The 27182-nt window shown below is 40.9% G+C and overlaps 1 protein-coding gene across 4 annotated transcripts in view; it reads left to right on the top strand.

The window, feature by feature from the left end:
• The first annotated feature begins 21960 nt into the window (after positions 1-21960).
• Positions 21961-27182, top strand: part of LOC126162182 (GTPase-activating protein skywalker) — a 310386-nt gene continuing 305164 nt past the window's right edge. For all 4 annotated transcript variants that reach the window (XM_049918508.1, XM_049918507.1, XM_049918506.1 and 1 more), the window contains exon 1: positions 21961-22169. The gene's annotated coding sequence lies outside the window, so the exon portion shown is untranslated. The remainder of the gene's footprint in view (positions 22170-27182) is intronic.

The raw sequence follows: 27182 nt of genomic DNA, 5'->3' as shown, positions 1-27182 counted from the left end.
CAAAAAAATCTCAGATATGTAGTGACGGCAAAGTCGCAGTATTTCGCGTCATATTCGCCAATGTAAATTTGGAGGGTAGTGGAGTCGCAGACAAGCATTGCTAGACATTAGCGAGAATTATGCCACCAACCCCTCGTGGATGCCCATGCGTGGATTATTAGTTAGCTGCAAGAGGTATTCATTAAAGAGGCAGAGTTGGAGGTGTTTGTGGAGAGTTAATAAATTGGATCTGTTATCGCTGAAACACGAAGTATTTTGATGTCTCTCGCTCGACGTAACTTTGAAACAGAACGATGTTCCGTCTGTCGGGAGATTGTATGTGGACGTTACGAAGGACCAGTTGGAGGCGGTGCACATTTTCCACTGCGTAGTCGGATCTTGAAATCTTTCTAAATGCAACTTGACTGCTATACTACATTTATTATTGGGGTTGGAGTAGCGACTATTTTAAATTTTTCTCGTTGATCAAAGCAATGTTGGCGACCCTCATCGAGACTTTTAGAACTGTAGCACTGCCGATAATTGATCCGGCTCCGCCAATACCAGATTCCTTGTTACTCAGTGGTGCAATATGTTGCGTAATTTGTCTCGCGAGTCATGCATTGCCGGGAGTGAGTTGGATCCGACAGCGACCGCGAAAGAGACTTCGCATGATGTCACGGCATATCCGAGAATGAAGAATCTAAAGGACACTCCAAGAAAAATGGCTTGTTCAACTCTTCTACCGGAAAGTGTACGTTATTCTGTAAGTTCTATTTTTAATATGTTTCCACATGAGATGAAAAATGTGAGCTGTAAATCAAATACTTTAAAGTTTATTCCGAAAGGTTTCCTTGTGGTATACAGCAACTCCGTACACAATTTCTTGTTTTAGTATAGGAATTTCCACTGGAATGTAGTTGTTCTAATTTTCATATTTCTATTTTTCATTCGCTTTACGTGAACCATAAATTACTAAATACAGTGTTTAGAAAAAAAACTTAAGAACACTCACGTTTATACGATACTGAGGAACATGTCGCATACACAACATCCCGAGACTTTCTAGGGATTGCACTCATATATCACTGTTCGTACTTGAAACTTCGATTTTATTTAAACGTACCCGAAAATGACATCAAGCTTGATTCTTTCTCCAATGATAGCGATGATAGCTCGTTAACATCCTTGCATCACTGAAGCGTCATCATTAACTTGCCATTAGGTTGTGTTACACGAAGACTGGAATGGTTTTTTTGGCAGTTGCGCCGGGTATTTTCGCTAGACCCATATTATGCTGGGCTCCCACTTCACTGATAGCGCCCTTTTTATCAGAGGAAACGATCCTGTCTAATATCTAGATATACTTCCGTACCAGCACTACTTTCTTTTATCTTCGTAGTTCTTACGCGAAATGTACGTTGGCAACAGCAGAATCGTTCTACAGTCAGCTTCAAATGCGGTTTCTCTAAATTTTCTCACTAAAGTTCCTCGAAAAGAACGCCGCCAGCCCTCTAGGGATTCTCATTTCAGTTGCTGAAGCATCTCCGTAATACTTGCGTGTTGTTCGAATCAACCGGCAACAAATCTAGCAGAAGATCTGGTCGGCCACTTGGCTGATGCTGCAGCCACTACTCGTGAACTACCTGGTTGTTGAGTGTGTTAGACAATCAGCCGCACGGAGTGGCCACGCGGTTTGAGGCGCCGGAATGGTAACTCAGCGTGTTCGGTCGGAGGGCTGGTCGCCCTCTGTAATAAAAAAAACTGAGTAAAGGAATCAACGATCAACTTGAACGGATGTCTTGTGACGTCCGCCCAGATCAAACACAACAAACCACTCCGGAAAAAAAAAAAGAGACGCTACGTCACGGTTTGCGCTGCCCCTCCAGCCGGAGGTTCGAGTCTTCCCTCGGGCATGGGTGTGTATGTGCGTGCGTGTGTGTGTGTGTGTGTGTGTGTGTGTGTGTGTGTGTGTGTGTGTGTGTTGTTCTTAGCATAAGTTAGTTTAAAAAAAACTGAGTAAAGGAATCAACGATCAACTTGAACGGATGTCTTGTGACGTCCGCCCAGATCAAACACAACAAACCACTCCGGAAAAAAAAAGAGACGCTACGTCACGGTTTGCGCTGCCCCTCCAGCCGGAGGTTCGAGTCTTCCCTCGGGCATGGGTGTGTATGTGCGTGCGTGTGTGTGTGTGTGTGTGTGTGTGTGTGTGTTGTTCTTAGCATAAGTTAGTTTAAGTATTGGGTAAGTCTAGGGACCTATGACCTCGGACCTATGACCTCAGCAGTTTGGTCTCCTAGGAATTCACACACATATGAACATTTTTTAGACAATCATTAGCATGCAGATATCAGTTGTGCATTAATGTACACGGCCGACATTTTCAGCAACATCTCTAAAACAATACTCATCATATATAATTGATGTAGTAGACAACGTTTGAGATTCTTGATTTTTTTTTCTTTTCCATTTTGCTGACGATGCTGTTGCCTTTAGGAAGGCTGCAACGCCAGAAGACTGTGTTTCGTTTCGAGTATAAATAAGCGAAGAAGTCTACTACTTTTCGATTACACTACTAGTCACAAAATATTGGAAACGGTAAATACAGTAAAATATCTGTGAGTAACCATCCGGAGTGATCTTGAGTAGAACGCAGGCTGTAGGAAAAGCAGGTGTCAAACTGAGATTCATAGATAGAATCTTAAGCAAATATAATTCATGCGCGAAAGAAGTAGCTTAGAAAACACTTATTCGAACGGTTCTTGAACATTGGATATCTCTCTGGGATCATTACCAAGTACGATTAACAAGAGAGACAGAAAAGATTCGAAGAAGAGCGGCAAGTTTCTTCCGGGATGGTTCAGTAAGCGCAGAGCTTCACGGAGATGTTCAATCAGCTTCAGTGGCAATCGCTACAAGAGAAGTATTGTGTTTCACGGGGAAGATTACAGATGAAATTATGACAGCATTCGTTCGAAGAAGATTCGAACAATAAATTTCTTCATCTTACATAACTAGAACGAAATAACCACGACGAGAAAATCTGAAAAATTAGGGCTCATACGGAAGTTTATCAGCAGGCGTTCTTCCCACGCATCATTTTCTGATGGTACACAGAACGGGGAAAATTATACTGGTACCAGAGTTACGGTCCCCTACAAACTGCGAGGTGGCATGCTGATTATAGGCGTAAACCTTTTGCTAGGCTTACATCTTAATGATGAGGAACAAATTAGTTCACAGCCTGTATATACATAACTTGGTTCGCATTAATGGATACATCAGAGCTGTTATTTGTTGTTGAAACTAATAATCACCTTCAGAGAAAAAGTTACTGAGCTATTTGAAAAGCCCAATAATAAACTGATGAGAAAAACTTAGGAAGGAGCTAATTTTCGCGTGATATCTCACTGTCAAGTATAGCTTAGACCTGCACAGAAGGAAATGTTACAGTATGGTATAGAAGACAACTGAAAGAAATAGACAATGAGACGAACAGATATGACACGTTTATTTAAAGACAATAAATACTTTGAATTCTCCGCAATTTATTATGGTCCTTGTTATTAAGCGGGTGTACTGGAAAGTAATGCCTCCGACATTTTTATGTGAAAACTCTAAAAGCTTTTTAAATAAAACAAACATTATTAACGTTGTACATCTTATTCTTCACGTCTACGTATCTGCAGCCCTCTGCCGCTAGAGGACTCCGAATTGCAGCGTGTAACACGCCGGTGTCTAACGTAACTGAGTCAGTGCATGAGAAACAGCGTGCTGCAATCTAGTTTCGAATTCGAAGAGATCGTCCACACATGGAGCACCTTCTGCTTCAGCATCACAGTGTGAGACCACACATGAGAGCTGTGACATTTGCAACAATCCGACGCCTTGGGTCCACCGTCACAAACATCCTCCGTACAGACCCGACTTGGCCCCGTCCCAATGTCATACGTTTCATAAACTTAAAGAACATCTTCGATGACTTCACTTTGATACTGATGAAGCGATGCAAGCAGAGGTGAGGTTGTGACTTTTTCAACAAAGTCAAACATTCTACAGTGACAGTATTTAAAAAAAAATTAAAACAACCTGCTCTCTCGTTGGGAGAACTACGTTCGTCGCCAGAGTGACTATGTTGACAAATAAATATGTTGACTGAAGAATAAAGAGGCAGAATATTAATAATATTTGTTTTATTTAAAAAGCTTTAAGAGTTTTCACATAAAAATTTGGAGGCATTACTTTTCAGCACACCCTCGTACAAAGACGAGATATAGCTCTTAACAGTGTGTGTGATCACCCCGGATGGCAGTCCATGTTCTGCAACGCGCGCCCACGCTGCTCACAAGGTTGGGAAGCAGTTCTTGTGCTAGGCTTATGCATTATTCCTCTAACCGCGCTGTTGACAACTGCTGGATCGTCGCTGGTGCGCGTGAACGTGCCGCATTACGCCTACCCAAGGCGTCCCATATGTGCTCGATGGAATTTAAGTCGGAACAACGACCAGGCCAATCCATTCGTCGAATATCCTCTCGTTCGAAAAGCTCCTACACCTGCGCAGTTCGATGCTGTAATGCATTGTCATCCATACAAAGCAAGTGAGGCCCGAACGCACCCCTGAAAAGACGCTCATGGGGCACACTGTGTGCGCTCAACTGCGTGGTTATCAGCGCCCGTACAATTTCCCAATCTTTGCTCAGTCCAATTTCGCCACTGTCCTGGATGATGATGAAATGATGAGGACAACACAAACACCCAGTCATCTCGAGGCAGGTGAAAATCCCTGACCCCGCCGGGAATCGAACCCGGGACCCCGTGCTCACTCATGGGGAAAAACACAGTGTCACAATAAAGTATGTAAGTAGGCTGTTTAGGTTTTTATGTTGGTAACGCCACGTAGCGCTCTATATGAAAATCACTGCCGGCCGGGGTGGCCGAGCGGTTCTAGGCGCTACAGTCTGGAACCGCGCGACCGCTGCGGTCGCGGGTTCGAATCCTGCCTCGGGCATGGATGTGTGTGATGTCCTTAGGTTAGTTAGGTTTAAGTAGTTCTAAGTTCTAGGGGACTGATGACCTAAGTAGTTAAGTCCCATAGTGCTCAGAGCCATTTGACCCATTTTGAAAATCACTGTCTGTGCTGTGTGAAGTCTGTGGCTGGCTTGCATTGTTGGAATATTTGCTATTGTAGTGTTGGGCAGTTGGATGTGAACAGCGCGTAGCGTTGCGCAGTTGGAGGTGAGCCGACAGCAATGGTGAATGTGGGGAGAGAGATGGCAGAATTTTGAGAGCGGACGATCTGGACGTGTGTCCATCAGAAAGAGTAAATTTGTAAGACTGGATGCCATGAACTGATTATATATATATATATATATATATATATATATATATGACCTTTGAACACTATTAAGGTAAATACATTGTTTGTTCTCTATCAAAATCTTTAATTTGCTAAGTATGCCTATCAGCAGTTAGTGCCTTCAGTAGTTAGAATCTTTTATTCAGCTGGCAGTATTGGCGCAAGCTGTATTGCAGTAGTTTGAGTAACGAAGATTTTTGTGAGGTAAGTGATTCATGAAAGGTATAGGTTATTGTTAGTCAGAGCCATTCTTTTGTAGGGATTATTGAAAGTCAGATTGCGTTGTGCTAAAAATAGTGTGTCAGTTTAGTGATGATCAGAATAAGTAAAGAGCGAAAAGTCTGAGTACGTTCAGTTCTGCTCAGCTGTTTGAAAATCAAATAACGTAGAGGTTTATCAGCACAGTAAAATATAAATTTTCCTAAGCGGATGTTTCACGTAGACCGGTGAGTTTGCCGTATGCGAAGAGATGGAGATCAATAAGCCCATGCAACATTATGCCTACCCACACCATAACATCTGGACCACCTAAACGATCATGTTCCACATTGTCTTGGATGCATTAAGTATTCCCGCCTCTCGCCATATAAGTACATCGAGCATTGTCGAACAGGGCCGTTTTGGTGGTCCAGGCGTTATGGTGTGGGGAGGTATAATGTTGCATGCGTGTACTGACCTACAAACCTTTGAATACGGTTCACTCTCCGGTCAGCCTTATTGTGACACTATACTCCTTCCACATGTGCGTCTGGAAAGAGTGCATTCGGCCCTGACTTCTTTTTTGTGGATGACAATGTGCGACCGCCTCAAACATCATCATCATCATCATCATATTGCAAATGGTCTGGCCCGCTAACTCAGCGTGTTCGGTCAGAGGGTTAGCTGCCCTCTGGAATAAAAAAACTGAGTTAATGGATTAACGACGAACTGAAACGGGTGTCTTGCGACGTCCGCCCCGAGCAGATGAAACGAACAAAATGAAATTAAAAAAAATAAAAATAAAAAAAAGTCGACATAAATCCTGCCGATCACGTGTGAGACAAACGCTGTTGGACAAACGGAACGGTCAACCGCAAAAACTCCTTACCAATCTTGTGGTTAGAATGAGAGCACGTTGCGAAGCATGCATTGCTCACAGTGTGGTGATCAAACACCCTGTTAAGGACGGTGCCCTCTCTGCTGCAATGTCCAGGTGACTTCAGTTTAGTTACTGTCTTTGCACATTTACTGTCTTGTCATTTCTGTTCGTCGTATTGGGTATTTCGTTCAGTTACCTTTTGCACTGCATTGCTCCAGTTTATTTCTTCGTATGGTTTAAGTTTCACAGAGCTATGTTACTTGGCAGTGAGACATCATACGAAAGCTACTTTCATCCTTGAGTGTTGCACGCCAATATATGTTCCTTTCAGTTCAAAGTTTCGTGAATATACACCCGAAAATTTTGAACATTCTTCGCTATTTATATGATACTACTTGCCCCGCGAACTCTGTTCCGCCTTAAAGCCAATAAATAATCAGATTTTGGATGTTAAGTTCAATTTTTTATTAGGAAGTACAAATAAAAATTAAGTATTTTAATGATTCTTTATTCTTTATGTTTTTTTGGTGCATAGCTTCCACTCCTCAATTAAGTACCTTGTGATACACGACATTTTTTGTTTTATTATCAGGCGCAAGAACAAACAACGCAGATGGTCTTCCGACCCGTGAACATGTCACATTAATTGACCATGTGAAAAACATGAATATTCCAGATTTAAACCACAAACTTTCAAGGATTGGCCTTGTGATTTGTTAATGTCATGGCGAATGCAAGGCGGATCGAAAATTGAAGTCTTTTAAACTCAAACGGCATATCGATTGGGATCATCGGGATCCTCGGAATGAGAACTTCCTCACCTTCAAATTTTCCTTTGCGTATCGTCGCGTAAATAACATTGTTCGCCAATTTATTTACCACCAAACGCGTACCGTTGCACAGTTTTGGTTGGTTTATGTTTCGAAGCATGATTACTACGGAACCAACTTTTAGGCGTAAATTGTGCGGTGGTAAACCAGGCACATCGAAGGAGTTTAAACAATCAATTGGACAGTTGGTGGCTTCATCTTCATTTCTTACACAGTCAATAGATTTGAATGAATACATTTTACCAATAATCTCATTCTGAATTACTTAGTTTAGGTCATCTACATCTTTATTCTTATCCGCTAAAATTGCTCGCTCACTCAACCATTCATTATTACTTTTGTAGTCAGTAATGATGTCTGGGAGCCGGCGGGAGTCGCCTTGCGGTTCTAGGCGCTACAGCCTGGAGCCGAGAGACCGCTACGGTCGCAGGTTCGAATCCTGCCTCGGGCATGGATGTGTGTGATGTCTTTAGGTTAGTTAGGTTTAATTAGTTCTAAGTTCTAGGCGACTGATGACCTCAGAAGTAAAGTCGCATAGAGCTCAGAGCCATTTGAATCATTTGATGTTTGGGAATACTTTGTTGATAAGTTCGTCTTTCGATGAGACAAAGTTACAGAAATTATGAGGAAATGAAAGCAATCCGCTCGACTCTTCGACAGGTACTCGATCATTACCGATAGTCAGCAATTGCTCAGAGAAATCTTCAGCAAATGCATCATTAAGCAATGCAACTCTCATGTTTGTTGTCAGCTGAAGTTTCTTCACATAGCGCAATAGATTCGATGAGACGTTTAGCTGTCATTTGCGTTTTGTTATTCAATGCCAGATGCGTTTTTGTTATACCATGTTTTATAGCGGTCGAACTGGATAAAAAGTATCCTGTGTCCGTCGCCTGGTTCTAAGCTACCTCTCCACCAATTTTCAGCCAAATCGGTCCAACCGTTCTTGAGTTACAGAACTGAACTGGCTTTTCGTACCTGTGGTCATTTTCCGCAGCAAGTATATAAATACCCACTTCATAACTTCAAAACAGCGAGAGAATGGCGTTTTGCAGTTATAAACGGATAAAAATGCTCTGTGTTTTATCGGAACTAAGAGAGCTGCTAACGTGCTGTCGTTGAAAATATTTTTATGGTCCACGGCGACGAACCGTACAGCACGTAGAGTATCGTAGTGGGGTATCTGAAACAACGCTAAAAATTCGCACCTCAAGGTCACAGCTCGGGCGTATCCTACGCGCCGGGTACCAAGCATACCAATCCGAAGCGACCTTGTTTACTGACTGCACGAGCTCACACACGGAGGTAAACACAGCGTGGCGACATTTTTGTCGCTGCTAAAATAGCTCCACGTGCCGTCGCGGTGCGTCTGATTTTTACTTTACTGTTCTGTTCCAATACAGAGAATATTTATATTTCTATGTTCCCATGTGGACAAAGAGTAATATTAAATGCGAGACATCCAACAACTTAACAATCATGGACTCTTGCAGTTCTACAGTTGTGCCGATCGATCTAAAGTTTTGTGAAAAAGGCCACGAGTAAAATCTGAATTACACAAGGTGACTGGAAGAATTATTTGAAAGTGTTCAGGCAAAATGTAGTACTGTGTTATACATAAATCCCATACAAAACCTTGCCACGAACACGTCTGGAGCACTGGTTCCTCGTTTGGAGCAGAAACAGCTTTCCAGGTGAATGAAAAAAATATAAAACGTGTGAAGTACTGCAAACAAGCAGTCGTAAGCTTGTGTTAGGAATTATTTCTGCAGAGACTCAGTGTTGTAAACGCATCACGCCTGAGATGCGAGGGATAGAAATTAAATTTTTAGGCGCCTAGTCTAACAAAATTATTGACAGAGACGTAAAGATGATGAGAGCGAACTATTTTGGATAGCAACAGAACGACACGATACAGTTTGTGAGAAGTTAGAGCTAAATATGAATATTTGAGTAAAGTTGTTGCAGAGATATTTTAGAGCTAGAAAGGCAGAATATATATAGAACGTAAGTAAAACCTCTCGGCGTGTACAATAACTTACGGGGATGCAGCATGGTGACATCGTCGACAATCGCCGATATTTCGACAGGATGGTTATCGACGACAAAGATAAAAAATCGCAGAGGGTTTTCAACTAGATTCGATCATAAATTGTTTTCTCCTGTAGTTGCTGTTCAGGAATGACCTAACGTCTAATCTAAAGATCACTGTTCAGTACCCGAGAAGAACAAATATTTTCCGCTTTGGCATATATGCTGACATTGATTTATGGTTCAAATGGCTCTGAGCACGACGGGACTTAACTTCTGAGGTCATCAGTCCCCTAGAACTTAGAATTACTTAAACCTAACTAACCTAAGGACATCACACACATCCAAGCCCGAGGCAAGATTCGAACCTGCCACCGTAGCGGTCGAGCAGTTCCAGACTGTCACGCGGTTCCAGACTGTAGCGCCTACAACCGCTCGGCCACCCCGGCCGGCCATTGATTTATGCATTTGATAGATGTCAAACTACGCTGCGGTCCTCAGTGCTCGTTCTACTATAGGTAAATAGTTGAATGAACTGATATTCACATCGGTGGAAAAAAAGCATTGTGGTAATAACACCAATCTTTGCGTTGACGACGACTTGCCATTCGTAGATTTCAATGAGAAATTAATGGGAATAAATACTTTATAAATATTCTAAGGAGCATAGTTCCAGGTATTCTCGTCATCACATACATCACCATAGAGATTGCCAATTAAAAGTGCTCGAAAATTAAGGAATGTCGCAAGTTCTTTCACTGTCCTTCAGCTGCGTAAGACAGTGGGTGACTTATTGTGGCTTAAAAGGGCCCCAAAATAAATTAACTGGTGTTGTTTCTGGGATGCGTATATCAAGTAGGTATCGTTTAAACAAATACGTATACTAACGACGCCACACAACATAATCAAAATTTGAAAATAACTAGTATCCGAAACCTACTAGAAGGACAATTGATATCTGTTGTTTTCTGCTAGATTTCAATCCTGTGACAAATGAGAGAAGCGCTCATTTACAAAACTCTTCCCAAGAAAAAAAATAGTAAACTGCAGTAATCGTTTAGAAGCGGTTGGAAACCTTTTCTTTCGTCTTGACAACTCCTGCTGCACCGTGGATGAATTCTCACGTGGAAGTGAATAGTAGCTTTGAATCAACCTCATGGCTCGCAATTTTCTCTGTTTCTCGGAAACTTCCTTCTCAACACTGTTTCGACCACAGAAGCATATAAGGTGCGATCAAAGAGCTTCCTTCCGATGGCCGTACAGTACAGAATCGGGATGGCAATCGGGCAAAATCGCCGTGAGCATTGAGGCAGTCATCCCACCGATTCACCAGTTTGATGATACTTGTTTGGTACGACACTGCGTTGTGCTGCGTGAAGACGTTCTTAACTGCCTGCTGCGCATTCTCGTCCGACGGGAATCGTCGACCTTTGAAGGCCGTTTTTTTAAGGGATCGAAGACGTGGTAAACGCATCGGCAGAGATCGGGACTATAGGGCACCTCGTCGACTGTCTCCCTCTTCAATTGATGTAACTTCTGTATTACGACATTTGCAATGTACAGACATGCGTCACAATGAAAACGCAGATCTCCTTGTCCGCAACGGTGGTGTTTGACAGACATGCTGCCCCATACGCATTCTTCAACTCCCGGTGGATGTCTGCCGGTGTTTGCTCCTAGGCAGCCAAGGAAACAATAACAGCCACAGTTCACGTGTCCGCATTTACCGTGCGCACTTCGGAAGACACGAATGCCACCCTAATTCCTTGCCTAATTGTCGTCGCTTATACACTGAAGAGTGTTGCTGGAACCACAGCCACTCTGTAGCAATTCTGGACGTTTGGGGTGTCGCATTGTCCTGCCCGAATTGCTTAAGTCCGTCGGAATGCACAATGGACATGAATGGATGCAGGTGATCAGACAGGATGCTTATGTACGTGTCAGAGTCGTATCTAGACGTATCAGGGGCTCCATATCACTGCAACTGCACACGTCCCACACCATTACAGAGCTTCCACCAGCTTGAACAGTCCACAATGTGCGATGAGTCACACTCGGATCTGCCTTGGCATGCTGTGCACACGATGTTCGAGACGACACTTCTCAAGCCTGCCCCGGCCATTGACGGTGACCCTCCTGCCGCAATCCAGTTTATCAGGAGGGTTTTGCCGAAGACGCACTGCAAGTTTCAACTAGCCACAAACATGGTCAGTCCGGTCACTTCAGCAGATACCATCACAGGCCTTTCCTTTCGTTTCCAGCCTCCGGCCGCAGCGCTGTAAGAGAAATGATGTTTTACCGGATTCCTGATATTCACGGTAAACTCGTGAAATTTTCGTACGGGAAAATCCCCACTTCATCACTGTTCAACAATGATCATGTCTGGGGAGTTTGATGGTCAGTGGAAGTGTTTAAACTCAGACGAGTAAAAGTGTGCTGCCAGGAGAAAGGAAGTATTTGCAGACCTGGATATCGCTGTAGAGTGACGCTATTCTTCGGAGTAATTTGAGCCTAAATAAGCATGGCGGACTGGAATATGAACTACGCTGGAATACAAGTCCAGTGTGTAGACCACTGCAACAGAGTGAAGACAACAGAAGTAAGAAAAACTTCTTACAACAGACTTGAGGCACTCGAGGAATGAATGCAAAAATCAGTAATGTCTGGTTGAAAGCGCTGGCTCCAAGAAGGAAAGTATGTCCGTATCGACTCTAGTGTCTTATCAAACAAACGCAATTGTATTTGGTCAAAACAAATAAGTGTTGCCACTTAAAGAATAGAAGAACAACTTCAAGTCGAAGTCTCCAAAGTTTGCTACAAGCATGTGTCATTTGGCGTCGAAACCTCTCTGGTGTTACAAGGAGAACGTTAGATAAAAACGGTTCGGTATTTGATCAGTTATCCATGTGCTGAAATTCTGAATTTTTTCCCACAAAATTTGCATTGCTTTGATAAACTATACAACCGTTCTACCTGTTTTGAACAGCCAACAGGGGAAAAAGGAAATTATGAAAGAAACTAACTCTTCAAAATATACACTGGAGCTATCGCCACTCACCTTCTTTGCAGCGTGTTATCAGAAAGTGAAACATGAGACGACAATTGCAAGAAGGTAAGTTTCTATATTCGATTATCGGGACTCGATAAGTATCTTGTGATATGTCTGTGTACTGTCGGCTTCTTTGTTAGTCATTCTGCTTATCGCATTTGTCAGTTTTGGTGTAGTGGCATTCGTATAACGTTCCACCAGTTTTTCACTTGCCACGGCTATAAGACTATGTAGAGCACCGCCCCAGCTTTCGGGATCATTACCAAGGAGGACAGAACACACAGTTAATCCAAAGGCGCGACACTAAAATCATGATAATCGATAGAGTCCATATACGAGAGTAACAAAAGCGCTCCGGAATCATTGGAAGAAAGTCGATATCGTCCTTGTGAAACAATTATGTAAATTTGTAGAACTGGTGTTGAGTGAGAATGTACAACCGTCGCGCTGCCGTTACTGTATATGCGGGGAAAGGAAGAAGAGAACAAGATAAGAGACTGAGTTCTCTCCATACTTGAAATGAATAGAAGAGGGAGTGGCTGATATTGGCTCAGGAAACCCTCCGTCATTCCCTGAACAAGGATAGGTATGAAAGTTCCTAGCCTAGTACAGAGATGGCGTTTATATCAATGTAATCTCGTTTCTAAGTTAGCAAATACTGAGAAACAATGTAAGTTAAGTATCAGATTCATCAGCGGAATATTTTCCTTATAAATTTTTAAAACAGTCGTTCAGACAATAATGTGGAATACATTATCATAAAAAATTATTGTTGCAGATGGTTTATCGCCAACGGAAATTCATTGGAAGTTGGTGAAAGAGTACGATACATTTTACGTCAAGCATTAACTATGAAGAAATTTTCCTCAAAATGAATGCAACCTTTCTTATATAGTGCCCTAAAGCCGGTGCGAAAACGAATTATTCGTCATTTTTTAATAGTTTTGTGCGTCTATATGGATAAGATACAACTTCATCACTTGGAGCTATTTGCGAAACAACAAAGACGACCTCTATGAAAAAAATCAGTTTCATCTACCGAAAAGATGTAGGCGACTTTTCCACCGCAAAAGGGATCATAGTTGTTGTTATTATTATTGATTAGCCTGCAAAAAGTAAACCTCAACTGTGGGCATTGCGTAGAGCTTTGCACCAACGGTTTGAATTAATATCTGAAAAGAAAACTCAATTATAAAAGAAAAAAACTCATCTTTCAGCAGAATAATGAACTTACTCAAAAAGTTGCTACCGCAGTGACAAAACAGAGAGATCTGAGTTACGAACCAAAGGAACATCTATCCTAGCCATTGGATTTGGCATCCTTTAGCTTCCAATTGTTCTACAGAAATATTCGGGCAGAAAACATTTTCAGTTTAATGAATCGGTTATGGTAGCAAGACAAGTGTATGAGTATTTTACAGACCTTTCAGAATCGTACCTCACGGATGGAATTTACTTTCCCAAACACTTCAGCACACATAAAATTGATCTGAAAGACTGTGTCAAAACTAAGCACATTTTTTACCTAATATTCCACTGTTAAGCTGAGAATTTTTTACCTTTCCCTCGTGTAGTGTCTTGCGCAGCATAGTCCTAAAATCAGCAGCACTGCTACAAAGCATATCTTTCAGTTGATGAACGACATACACTGACGTGACAAAAGTTATGGGATTTCTCCCAATATAGTGTCGGACCCAGTTTTGCCAGGCGTAGTGCAGCAAGTCGACGTAGCATGGACTCAACAAGTCACTGGAAGTCTCCCGCAGAAATACTGAGCCACGTTGCCTTTATAGCCATCTACAATCGCAAAAGTGTTGCTGATGCAGGATTTTGTGCACGAACTGACCTCTTGATTATGTCCCAAAAATTATCTACGGGATTCATGTAGGGCCATCTGGGTGGCCAAATGATTCGCTCAAATTGTGCAGAACGTTCTTCAAACCAATCGCGAACAATTGTGGCCGGTGACATGCTGCACTGTCTTCCATAAAAATTCCATGGATGTTTGGGAACATGAAGTCCATTAATGGAGGCAAATGGCCCTTAAATAGACAAACGCTACAATTTCCAGTCTATGATAGGTTGATTTCGACCGGAGAACCCAGTCCATTCCATGTAAATACAGCCCACACCATTATGGAGCCACGACCAACTTGCATAGTGCCTTGTTGGCAGCTTGGGCCCATGGCTTCATGGGGTCTGCGTCAGACTCGAACCCTACAGTCATTTGTTACCAACTGAAATCGGGATTCATCTAACCAGTTCACGGTTTTCCATTCGTCTTGGGCCCAATCGATATGGTCATCATCCCATGAGATGCGCTGCAGGCGACGTCGTGCTGTTAGCAAAGGCGCTCGCGTTCGTCGTCTGCTGCCGTATCCCATTAACGCCAAATTCTGCCGCACTGTCGTAACGGATACATTTGCCTTACTCCCACACTGACGTCTGAAGCAGTTTCACGCAGTGTCGGTTGTCTGTCAGCACTGACAACTCGGTCGTTAGCTAAAAGACGTTGGCCACTTCGTTGCCCGTGGCGAGAGGTTATGCCTGGAATTTGGTATTCTCAGTACACTCTTGACACTATGGATATCGGAATAGTGAATTCCCTAAGGATTTCCGAAATGGAATGTCCCATGCGTCTGACTCGAACTGTCGTTCTACGTCCAAAGACCTGTAATTCCCGTCATGTGGTCACAATCACGTCGGGCGCCTTTTCACATGAATCACCTGAGTACAAATGACAGCTCCGCCAATGCACTGCCATTTTATACCTCGTGTACGCGATACTACCGCCATCTGTGACTTTTGTCACCGCAGTGTACGTACATAACATACTCCAAGATACTTGTTGGGGGCTTCTTTATTATATAAAACAACGTTTCTGATGTTAACTTACAATTTTAGTTACGAAAGGCGTTTGAAAAGTTAGTGCAAAGTCCAAGAGAAGGCACCACCGGCGCGTATCGAGGTCATGTTTAGTTAGTAGCATCTTTGGAAAGAACATACACCGAGTTTCAGCCATATTGGTCTATTACTTTGTATTTGGCATCCGTGTGAATCAAAGAAGTCGAGTGACTGTCAAAAAATGGACGAAAAAGAATTTCGTGTGGCGATTAAACATTACTTAATGAAAGGCAAAACGCCTCAGGAGACTAAAGAGAAGCTTGATACACATTACGGTGACTGCACCTTCGATTAGAACAGTTTGTAAGTGGTTTCAAAATTTTCGGTGTGGCCATATAGGCACAAGTGATGCTGAACGTTCTGGACCCCCTGGGGAGGTTACTACTCCATAAATCATTGATAAAATCCATGATATGGTGATGGATGACAGAAGAGTTAAGGTGCATGAGATTGCTAGTGGCTGGCTCTGAGCAACATGGCACTTAACTTCTAAGGTCATCAGTCCCCTAGAACTTAGAACTACTTAAACCTAAGCTAAGAACATTACACACATCCATGCCCGAGGCAGGATTCGAACATGCGACCGTAGCGGTCGCGCAGTTCCAGACTGTAGCGCCTAGAACTGCTTGGCCACCCCGGCCGGCAGATTGCTAGTGCTGTGGGCATCTTGAATGAATGGGTACATCATATTTTGCATAAACATTTGGGCATGAGAAAGCTATCCGTAAGATGGGTTCCGTGATTGCTCACGCTTGACCAAAAACGGAATCGTGTGAAGTGTTGCAAGGATGGTTTGCAGCTGTTCAGGAAGAATCCGCAGGACTTTAAGCGTCGTTTCCTCACTGTGGATGAAACATGGATACATTACTATACTCCTGAGATCAAACAATAGTCTAAACGATGGGTTACCAAGGGAGAATCTGCACCAAAAAAGGCGAAGAGCAGTCCTCGGCCGAAACGTTTATGGCGACTGTCTTTTGGTATTCGCAAGGGGTAATCCTCATCGACTATCTGGAAAAGGGTAAAACTATTACATGTGTATATTATTCATCGTTATTGGGTTTGAGAACCGAGCTGCAAGAAAAACGCCGGCGATTGGACAGCAATAAAGTCCTTTTCCATCACGACAATGCACCAGCACACACCTCAGCAGTTGTGGTCGCAAAATTATTGGAAATAGGATTCCAACTCGTTTCACATACGCCCTATTCTCCAGACTTGGCTCCCTCGGACTACTATTTGTTCGCCAATATGAAGAAATGGTTGGCGGGACAAAGATTTTATTCAAACGAGGAGGTGATTGCAGCAACTAATAGTTATTTTGCAGACTTGGACAATTCCTATTATTCGGAAGGGATCAACAAATTAGAACAGCGTTGGACGAATTGTATAAGTCTAAAAGGAGACTATGACGAAAAATAAAAAAAAGGCTTACCCCAAACACGTAAGTAGTTTTTATTTTTGCACGAACTTTTCAAACGCCTCTCGTATTTATAACGAGACGTGTGTTAAGTATGAAACGAATGTAAGCAATGTAATTACAGCCCACAATGGATCTCTGCGAGTAGGAGCACGTTAATTATGAACACCCAGTACTTATAGAGTTCGCAGAGTGTTTACAGGGGGAAAATTGTAGTTACTTTAGCATAAACATAAAAAATGGCATACAGTACTACAAGAAGAATATTAATTTAATCTGCAGCAGTACATTAATATTATCTTAGGGCTGTCTCTAGAAATTTTAATGGTTGCGGGATATCGACAGGTATCGACTATTGTTTGGGCCGAAGTGTTTGCTATACGCAAAACCAATGGAGGACCAAAATTGTATTTATGATATGTTAGTTATGCTTTCAAAGAACCATGAAAACGGTGAATCTTTCTGACAAGGCTAACTCCCCCACCGCACCCCTCTCAGATTTTATGCTAAGAGGCCTAGTGGATAGCCCGTCAAAAACCGAACACAGATCAAGCATGAAAAAAGAAGAAACACGTAGTGTACTGTAAAAAAAAGCGAAATAGGAACAATGAACGGTCCAAGCTTAACAAGTCCAATATCGAGGGAAGATATTCAGCCGCGGCATCATGGTTAGGTGGTCACTGTGTTTGGCTGTGAACTGGACGAGCCACGTTCAAAACTCTTTCAGGGCACTTTTTTTCACAAAAACTTTGAGCTGCCCGTCTAGTCATTGAAATGTTTGTTGTCTTTCTGTAGTCTTGACAGTTGAAATACTATACATTGGTTACAGAATATAAGTCATATGGTAGGAACACGTTACCGTCGCTAGTAAACGTGATAGTGAGAGTAGGCGAGATACCACATAGACCTGTCACAGAAATGAAAAAAACAATTAGACGGATGTGAACTATGTTACAGCAGAGGAATTCAAGAGTCAAAACTCCCAAAACGGAAACGGAGCATCAAAAATGTTTTGTACATATGTTTTGCAGAGCACAGAAACTGCGTGGTTGTAGAACTGTTGGGTTCATTTGTTACAGATTATGTGACAAACTATTATGTTTTCATCATTTCCTTGGAAGTGATCACATTTACATTCAAACGAACACCTAAATCAGGAAAGGAGGCGTATGTCGCTCACTTACCAGGCGTACAACTTAGGTGCGTCGGTAGAAGATTCCTATCATATGACACACGTACTGTCACCAATGCCGTGCATGATACACTGGACGCGGTTTCCGGTGGGCGATTCGGTTGACTTGTCGCCTTGTCATCAAACGTTTGCGGTTCCCATTCAAAAGCCACTACCTTTCGGTTGCTAATAGAATAATTGTGCAAAATGAACTGTTATTGAAGTCCCGTCCTTACACCTCGCTGTTGCAAACACAGACACAAATTTGAATACAGTGAACAGAGAGGGAAAAAAATCAGCACGATGGACATTTGAACACGGCTCGCCTGCCCAACACCGTGGCCACTTAACCACGGCGCCGTTGTTGATTTGGGTTGGTCCAAATTGCACTTCTTGTCCTTGGACCATTCACTGCATTTTTTTTCACAGTTCAGTACACCTTCTTGTATCCATGCTTGATCTGTTTTCAGATTTTGACGGGCTGCCTTACCACGATTCCCTAGGAGAGGAGAGCTTCAGTAAACGTGTTAGGACTTCACAGCCTGTTGGATCGGTGGATTGTTATTGGGACGACAGGTAAACAGTAACATCATCAAATAGTAGTGTGCCGCTCCACTGTGTTATGCTGATTGCTGCTGTTTACGTTACCTACATATGTTTCTGAACTGGAAATCTATAAGGAACACGTTGGCTGCCTGGTGTTGTTACGAAAATACAAAAAAATTGTTCAAATGGCTCTGAGCACTGTGGGACTTAACAGTGGAGGTCATCAGTCCCCTCCAACTTAGAACTACTTAAACCTAACTAACCTAAGGACATCACACACATCCATGCCCGAGGCAGGATTCGAACCTGCGACCGTAGCGGTCGCGCGCTTCGAGACTGAAGCGCCTAGAACCGCTCGGCCACATCGGCCGGCACGAAAATACAGCCACTTCCATGCCTGTAGGGTGATTTGAGCTGCTTATCCGATTTCGCATTACTACATAAAGTTACTGTGATATTCGTTATGCGAAAAGCTATAAATGAAGTTCTATGAGGCATGGTTCGCAGTCGGCCATTTGCGCAGTTCATGAACAGCTGTAAATATTCTGTAAGTGTTTATAAAAAAGTGGAACAAGAATAAAGAACTATGTACACACATGTATGCAATACAATCTTAGACTCAGAAGTCGCAAACACTGAAACATCTTAAACTGCGAGTAAAAGCTGTTGTCCGTTTACGTTTAGATTATTTCATTCCGACATTATTTTTGAAATAATATTTACTGTTTGATGGTTGCTTACCTACTTCAGAATAAGTCCTCTTAAAAATAGTTCTATTTGGGTCCGAGAACCATCGGGCGAAGCGTGACCGCTTTCCCCTACCACGGTTCATATGCTCGTTAATCATTTCTTCTTCACGAATTCATCGGCATGACAAAACTTCACCTCGGGAAGCGGGCGACAGCAAATCGACGAGGAACTACTTCACTTGTTATGTAGCAGAAACATACAGTAATGCTTCTTCGCGAAGATTCGCGCGGATTGATACAAAGAGAAAACATATCGCGTACCTTTACGTTCAAAGTAATTAAATATATTGACCTTCCGTATTACATAGTCCTGTCCTCTTGTCATATATTACATTCGTTAGTTTCAGCATCATTTATTTTCATAAACAATATCAAACATCCGTGCACCACTTTCACGTGCGATACAACTTGTGAAACACGAAAATCGGATATTGGAAACATACTTTCGCTCTAGTGTTTACATGTTAGACCAGTATGGTTTTTGCTAGCCCAATCAGACACCCGTTTTACGACTTCTGTTATTTTACACACACGGTTTCGATAAACCTAAAATAAGGAAATAAAAAGAAATCAGCTTCTTAAATTTCGTTAGCACACACAAGTTATCAGTACCTTCGTAATCAATATACATATTAAGTTTACGATAGCTCCAAAACTAACCACTGCAAGTGATTGGTTTTTTCGTCTAGTAATTCGAGACTGCTCTATAATGTTCTCTGGCGTTCACGATCATTCTCGAATGTTAACGAATGTTTTCGAATGTTCTTGAATATTCTCAAATATTCTAGAACACAACTTGGAAACGCCACGTATCGCACTGATCCGCGCTCGAGCAAAATTATCTTAGACGATGAATTGTGCAGAGTAGTAAAAGCAGAAGAACAACTCCTCGAAAATGTGTATCAGCTTACAGGGAGAAACTTCGTATACAAAAAACGAGTTGTGGCAGCGAACGATACTAACAACAAAAAAATGATGTCCTTTAACAAACAAATCAGCGAATTCAGAATATTTGGAAAATTTTTTGAATCTATTGATATAGTGATGAACCATGACGAAAGTGTCTATTTCCCCAACAGAATTTCTAAATCTGGCCAATGTTTCCTGCATGTCTACACAAAAAAATCTTCTAAATAACATCATAAAAAATCCAATATTTACCGGAAAAGAAAAAAGGAGAGCCAATATTCATACCATTAATACCACTCTTTTCAGCTAACTTACTATTCAGCTTCAAAGTGTTCAAATTTCCGATAAGGTTGGCATACAGTATGACTATCAACAAAGCGCAGTGACTACCACTAACGCAGGAGGGATATTAGTTTATGTAAAACGGTATTGAGAGCTCATGTAAGCCTAGTCACAAAGGCATGATTATGAAGTCCACGATTAGAGGTCAACGTGTCAACGGAAACTATATTCCCTCCTTAAAATGAAAACGTTTTCATAGCTTACGTGCCTTCTCATTTAAGGCTAAGCGTGGCTTGCACATATTTGGAACTAGAGTCATGTATGCATGTTTTTTTTATCTTTGTTAATTGAAAACTGCAGTACACTGCTTCGTGTAATACAACGAATGCAAGAGTAACAATCCACGATTCACAAGAATGTGACCCGAAACATTACATCTTCAGTGAATGTAATTTATTAATATAACCGCTGACCAACAAATTCTACAGGCAAAGTGTTCGTGTAACATATTCTCAGATGTCAAAGAGTCATACTGCGTAGCATTTCTATAAATGCTTTAAATAAGGCTGCAGGATTTACATTTAGAAGGAACGGTGGAATTATACTCATTTACGAGAGATTCTGTAAACAAAAGAGTTCCGTACACAGTATCACATTTCCTGTGGATGTGTAAATGAGTGCGTCTAACTAAAAATGTCACCCTTTGAAACATGAATCCTCCATTTTTAGTGAGTGTATACATTAGAATTAAAATATTTTACTTCGTTACAACGTAGCCAATGGTTCAGTTGCACGGTACGAGGACGAACTACTTCATTTGTTTGGAATAAAATCTAACAAATTTTGAGATTCTGAAATATCTGGAACTGTACAAACTGATTATTCATTCGTATTCAAGAACAGCAATTTTTCACTGGCAAATCTCGCGTTTGTTCTCATTTACAGGTTATGCTGCGTTAACAAATGCGGCTAGTCATGTACGAGTTCATGATCTCAAAAGGGCAATGGCGTTTGTTGACTTCGTTTCAGTGAATTGGTGGAGTCTTAATAGTACTGTCAGTGATCTTTGTGGAATGCAGCGCATTTTACTTGTTTGCGGGAAGCAACATACCATTCATTAATTCTATCGCCTTACTTAAATTAATTTATATCGCCTTTTATTTCAGGCTAATGACATAACTGGAGTCTGCATTGTATAGCAATTTTGTCGGAAGTGTGTATCTTTACTTAAGTTCTCTATTTACGACTGCTGCGAGCTATTCACTTGACATACATTGTCCAACTTTCTAATTTAAAAAAAAAACGCAACCTACGCTTTTCTAATGAGGCTGATTTCTTATGAACACTTCTCTAGCCCATATTATTATCTTCAAATCGAATTAATTTTCTTCCTTTCGGTGTTCGTCTTCCACATTGAATTGCCACACGTTTGAGTTTGGAATTATTTAAAATATGAAACAGTATGAGCAACTGTTCATAGTTTTTAGTGGTAGCAATAATTTCAGGAATACCTGTTAAAACGCACGGAGCAGCAAACTCCGTCTATTCCAAACTGCCGCCACTTTTAGTTCTACACGGTCACCGCTACGAACGCTGCAGTCGCTCCAAAGATCTTACATTCAAGAATAGCGATTTTTTACGGGAGAATCTCGCGTTTGTTCTCATCTGCGGGTTAGGCTGCGTAAACAAATGCGGCTAGTCATGTATAAGCTCGTGATCTCGGAAGGGTAATGGCGATTGTTGACTTCGTTTCAGTGAATTGTTGCAATTTAATTATTCTTTGTGACTGTAGTGCTGCCTTAGTTGATTAAGAAGTGACAGCTAGTTTTGTGTCACGGACAGTTATACTTGTGAAGAAAAAAGTAAGTGCATTTTTTAACTTTTTTAGCGTAGTGTAGCTCATACGCTTAGAAAGCATAATGTGCCTCCTTTAAAAAGGGCAATCAGTCACTGGGAACGGACTAAAAACGCGGTCGATTAATAGTTAGGCTGTAACTGCCTTAGAAAGTAGACTTGCAGAAAAGTAAAAGTATCTGCGCTGAACTGCTTGTAATAGTTTAAAGCACTTTTTATTGTGTATTTTGTTATCGCAGACATTTCTCACTGTTCCGAAATTTCTCATTTGAATTTAAATTTACGCTTGTGCCATACACATAGTAGGCGTTGTCGGCTGCGGTACTGTCGCAGCAGCGTAAGTTTAGTTATGCTTTTGAACTTTTATCTACGATAGAAGGTGGCCACTACAAGTTTTCAACCGTATTTCCTTAGATTCCTTGGTGGACTTCCAACATGTTCACATGTATTATGTAAACAAACAAAAAAGAAACTTGCAGCCCGATTCGAAAATTGCATATTGTACATACTTCCCTTACGCTATAGAATTAGTCATTTTAGTCAGATTTTTTCCTCCGACTCCTGTGTAAAACTTCGTGTAACTGGATGCTGAGGAGGTGGTTTCTGTGCATGTTATAATTTTTGTGCGTTAATCTTGCTCAGATGATTTCGTCTTGGTACAGTACTCTTACCGTTTATTTTAGTGTCTTCATGGGAAATCTATACTGCAAGCGCCCATGTGGAAATTAAATTTTATTTGCACGAAAACAGTTTATTCAAAATATAGTTTTGTATCCATTTCAAGTAAACAACAGCGTATTCTTTTTTTATGAAGTTCGTTTATGCCCAAGGGCAGCATGATCCATTTCTATTGTCTGTATGAAACTACGTTCCTAGTTCCTTCACACTGTTTTGCTGTCTTGATAGCATTAGTATTTAATGGTAGTAAACTGTGAGGCTCATGCAGACCATGACATCGTTGCTGTATAGATTTGGGACAGAAACCATCTACAGTTTTGTAGGTACTTGTTTGTCTACTTCATTAGTATATAAAAACAAATCACTCACTCTATTTCACAGATGTGCACAGCATCGAACATTTTGAGCATGGTGTATGTGAAGTCAGCATACACAAATATGGGCTTCAATATATATATCACACAACACATTGTGCTCCTACTGTAATCTTTTGTATGCAACCTATAATGGCAAAATTTTAAAATTATGTGCCTAATTTGTTGTTTTATATACCTTGTCATACATATGTAACTGTGTTTTTTTGTGTTTGCTGCATTTGAAGAGTCATCCTATTTTCTGGTCCCTCACATCTGACCTCATCTTACAGTAATGTCTAAAATTACATGTTTATGATACCCCAATGGACACAAGATGGAATTAATTGCAGTGATACTGTTTACCTTGAAGAGATTCAGAACACACATTGTGACGGTCTTATTTGTGCATACTTTGTATACAGTTACGTCTGTTGGCAGTCCTATTGGAAAATAACACATTGTTACCAAAATATTTGAAGATTGTTTCTCCAAACACTCTTATAACTAATTTTTGTTCTATAATAATTGATGTAAATACTACTTTTCAGATGAATCAACAACTAAATGAATGAATGACATTCATGTTGGTGAAAGAACGTTGTCAACATCCCATACTGCTGACGCACATACTTAAACTGTTGTTGCTTTGCTCAAATGATGGTTAAGGCATCCACATGTCACATTTGAGGGGGTAGGATGTCAGACGGGCCAACTTGGAGCAGAAGAGGCACCACAGGACATTTTAATTTCCACTGTCTATACTTTTACAAATAAATTCATAAAACTTTAACAGCATGACCAGGAAGGATTCAGGATTCTTACCCATAGCAGTGGAAGCTCAAAAACGTAACAAAACACGTTTTTCTTACACATGTTAATTTTGTCATTTTTTCACTTACTACTGGCTGCATTTGTCACTGTAGGTACACTTTTCTTCCTAAGTAAGAGAGATTCTTTGATGTCTTTTGCACAGCATACAAACCATAGTTACAGGTGTATGAATTTAATGTATTTAATTTATAAAAAAATGAATGAACTGTTACATTTTAAACTTCGTGTTTAGAAAAATTTCAAGTTTTGTAATAGATTTGAAAAATTCTGGAGCTTCATACACTTGTAACTACTGTTTGTATGCTATGAAAAATTCATCGAAGAATCTCTCTTACTTAAGAAGAAAAGTATACCTATAGCAACAAATGCAGCTAGTAATAAGTGAAAAAATGATGAAATTTCACATGTAAAAAAAAGGCATTTTGCTATGTTTTTGAACTTTCACTGCGATGAGTGTGAGTCCTCAATCCTTCCTGGTCATGGTGACAAAGTTTTATGACTTTCCAGGTCCCGAGTTCGAGTCTTGGTCGGGCACACAGTTTTAATCTGCCAGGAAGTTTTATGACTTTATTTGTAAAAGTATAGACAGTAGAAATTAAAATATCCTGTGGTGACTCTTCTGCTCCAAGTCGGCCCTTTTGACGTCCTACCCCCCTTAAATGATGTACCATTTATACAGTCACCCTACATTTTCAGATGTGCCACACTTATCTTCAAAGATACATCGAAGGAAATTTCTTTTACGACTGTCCTATTTGGATGGTATGCAAGTGAATAGTTTTAAGATTGTGAATAATTTTCTTTAAATTACATTTTCTTTTATACAATAACTATGTTACTTCTCTGCTGCTTCTTGCTCTGTTTAGGGCTAGTTGCTAACAGCTCCTTTATCCAGTACATATATGAAACTGTCATTTCTGGAAAGTATTATGTCTGGAATTTTGATAAATTTTCCTATTCTGTGGTTGCAGTATTTTCTATCATTCAGTGAATTTGGTAGAAATAGCCAGCATTACTGTAAAAATGCATTAACTCATATTATGCTAATTTTATTTATAACTGCTGTCTTATCTGCCCTTTTCTGACATCACAAAGATTGTAAGAAATAAGGCAGTAATTTTAATTGTGCTCTACATAGAATCTGCATGTAATGGAATAATCATACTTTTTTTTGTCGAACACAGTAACTTCCAACCCAGAGTCGTAGTCCTGCATGTGCTGACAGATTACTGCAAGTCTTTATTTACTTGGCTTTTCCTACTTTTACTGAACTCTCTCACAATTTCAATGATTCCTCTTTGCTTTATTATTATTTTTTTTTTATTTTGCACTCGCATGGACCACATAAATAACTCATAATCATCTATTAGCATTAGGTAAGCCGAAATTAATTGTTACTGAAATTTGTAACCTCTGACCATCGTATTCCAGCCACCATCCCCCCCCCCCCCCCCTTTCTTTCATCTCATCCTAAGTGTCCTAGAAAACTGTGCTCCTTACATAAAGTTATACATTACACCAGGAATACAGTTTCTGAAGAACTTACACTAATTCTTTTTGAAAAGGGTACATATTTGTTGTATGTGATATTCTTATGTTTTATCCAGACAGCTATTGATATATGCAGATTAGAACTGCAATACTTTTTAAGTAATAAGGTGGCATGGACTTAATTTTATGTTCTTATAAATGAAATCACTGGTAATGCAATGGACTAATTGCTACCTATATCACTGGATGATGCATCCTTGTTCCTCTGCAGAAAGCCATTGTGTAAGGTGACTCAGAGTTTGAACATGGAGGAAGAGTGTTCTCAGGCCATCCAGATATATAATACCTCTGTTGTCCTGTGATCCATTGAAACAAATTCCTGGTTGTTTGCTGTTAAAAGTGTGGACCATTTCAATTCCCAATGATAATCGAACCTGTCTTCATGCTTCTAATAAGTAGTAAAATTGTTGCCGATAGGCTATGAAAAGATACTCTTCCCTCATTCTGTTGAAAACTTCATGTGCAGTGTACACAACCATAAATTCACGGAGAGTGGGGGATGCATAAAGTACACTGGGGGAGTACAACAAATACTATTGCTCAAAAAGCTCCTGCAAATTATTAGTGCACAGTGATATGGGGTGTGTCCACCCTTCACCCTTATGACAGCTTAAACTCTGCTGGGGACACATTCAATGAGGTGTCTAAACGTCTGTAGAGGAATGGCAGCCACACTTCTTCAACAACTGAATCCAGAGAAGGTAGTGATGTAGACTGAAATTTTCCAGGACACTTGGATCTACTAAGGAGACTGCTTACACTACACTTGTCCGTCCTCTTTTAGAATACTGCTGCACATTGTGGGATACTTGCCAGGTAGGACTGACGGAGTACATCGAAAAAGTTCAAAGAAGGGCAGCACGTTGTATATTATCGCAAAATATGGGAGAGAGTGTCACAGAAATGATACAGGATTTGGGCTGGACATCATTAAAAGAAAGGTGTTTTTCGTTCCGACAGAATCTTCTCACGAAATTCCAATCACCAACTTTCTCCTACAAATGCGAAAATATTCTGTTGACACCGACCTACATAGGGAGAAACAATCATCATGATAAAATAGGGGAAATTAGAGCTTGTATGGAAAGATATAGGTGTTTGTTCTTTCCGTGCACTATATGAGATTGGAATAATAGAGAATTGTGAAGGTGGTTCGATGTATTCTCTGCCAGGCACTTAAATGTGATTTGCGGAGTATCCTTGTGGATGTAGATGTAGACATAAGGAGCAAAATCAACATTCCAGCTTATCCCAAGGAAGTTCCATGGGGTTCAGGAATGTTATTTCCGCATTGACTCACTGATGCTGCTTCATGACAGGGTGCACTGTTGGCCTGATACAATCCATCATTATCTCTGAGATGTTCCTCTAAGGTAGGCAGTACACAATTGTGTAAAATGTGTTCATAACCTGCTAGATGTAACGTCTCCTTAAGCGCAGTAAGGGGACCATATACTAATTATGATAAACATACCTATACTGTAACACCACTTTCTCTGTCTTTCGCTGCAGAGCATACACATGGTGACAGGTAACATTTTCCAGACATTTGCCTAACCCCAACTCTTCTGTCAGATTTCCACAGAAAAATTCTCTCTCATCACT

This window comes from Schistocerca cancellata, chromosome 2 (assembly GCF_023864275.1).
Source record: "Schistocerca cancellata isolate TAMUIC-IGC-003103 chromosome 2, iqSchCanc2.1, whole genome shotgun sequence".
Lineage (NCBI taxonomy): Eukaryota > Metazoa > Arthropoda > Insecta > Orthoptera > Acrididae > Schistocerca > Schistocerca cancellata.
The sequence above is the reverse complement of the archived record's forward strand: the minus strand, read 5'-3'. Positions and strand labels throughout refer to the sequence as shown.